We start from the raw sequence: 1,156 nt of genomic DNA, 5'->3' as shown, positions 1-1,156 counted from the left end.
AAACATCTCACAATGATTCAAACATCTCACAATGATTCAAACATCTCACAATGATTCAAACATCTCACAATGATTCAAGCATCTCGCAATGATTCAAACATCTCACAATGGTTCAAGCATCTCACAATGGTTCAAGCATCTCACTTGCGCTGTTTAGACTGACTAATTTAGGCCATCTTCTCAGCATCTATTCATTCTACATTGTATTGTGTCTCATAACCTCCTCAGACTTGAGCTGATTTATCTGATTGTTTCTGGCCATCATTTCCCCGCCTTCTAACAGAGGCAACCTCTGACCCCTTCTACCAGAATAAATTACCTGAAGATTCCTTACAACCTTCATTATCCTACTTAACTGGGCTTCAGCAACTCCTAAGTCAGCCAAGTATTCCTCCAAAGCCCTACACGTCTAAATGCAGCAGAGCAAAACCTAATCTTACGAATATTGGCCAGAAGTTGCCTAAATTCGCGGGAAAAAACGATAGTTTCACGGGTGCTTTTTCAAAAAATACGTTTAAAAATAGACAATTTATATGATTCTCACTGTAGTGAAATTGGCCATTTCACGGGCGTTTTTGTCCGATTCGAGGGTGTCTTTTGCCCTATTTTTCACTTCGACCTAATCAATCTGATGCATTCACCTAAAGTGCAAGATATAACACTGCCCCCTTCCTAGCGTCAGGAATAAACACACAGACGCCATAAAAACTCTTCATCAGCATTACTACTCACGGGAAATGTAAGCAAGAAGCTCTGCAGTAACACTATTCACGGAGCCGGCAGACACCGACAGCAGCACACCACATACACCCTCACTGACGGCAGGCGCGGCACTGAAACGTTTGTTGCTCGCGCCGTCGCGCGGTCTAAAAGGCGCGCAGTGGAGAACCTCCTGCAGCCGTTTGGGCTTTGGGGTATTGCCTTCTATTTACATGACTTACATTTACATTTACTTCCGGTTATCTCTCAATGTTATTAAATATATATTCAAAAGATTCTTGTTCAACATTGGCAGTATATTTGCTAATGATTATATAAGCGAGAGGGGAGACTACAGTGTGTGGCAGACTATATATATAGTGTAAGAAGACTATAGTGAGTGGCAGTAAGAGAACGGCAGCACGCACCCCACCACCTGTCACCCCACCACCCCACC

The sequence above is a fragment of the Hyalella azteca genome, unplaced genomic scaffold, assembly GCF_000764305.2.
Source record: "Hyalella azteca isolate HAZT.00-mixed unplaced genomic scaffold, Hazt_2.0.2 contig16743, whole genome shotgun sequence".
NCBI lineage: Eukaryota > Metazoa > Arthropoda > Malacostraca > Amphipoda > Hyalellidae > Hyalella > Hyalella azteca.
Note: the sequence above shows the minus strand (reverse complement) of the source record.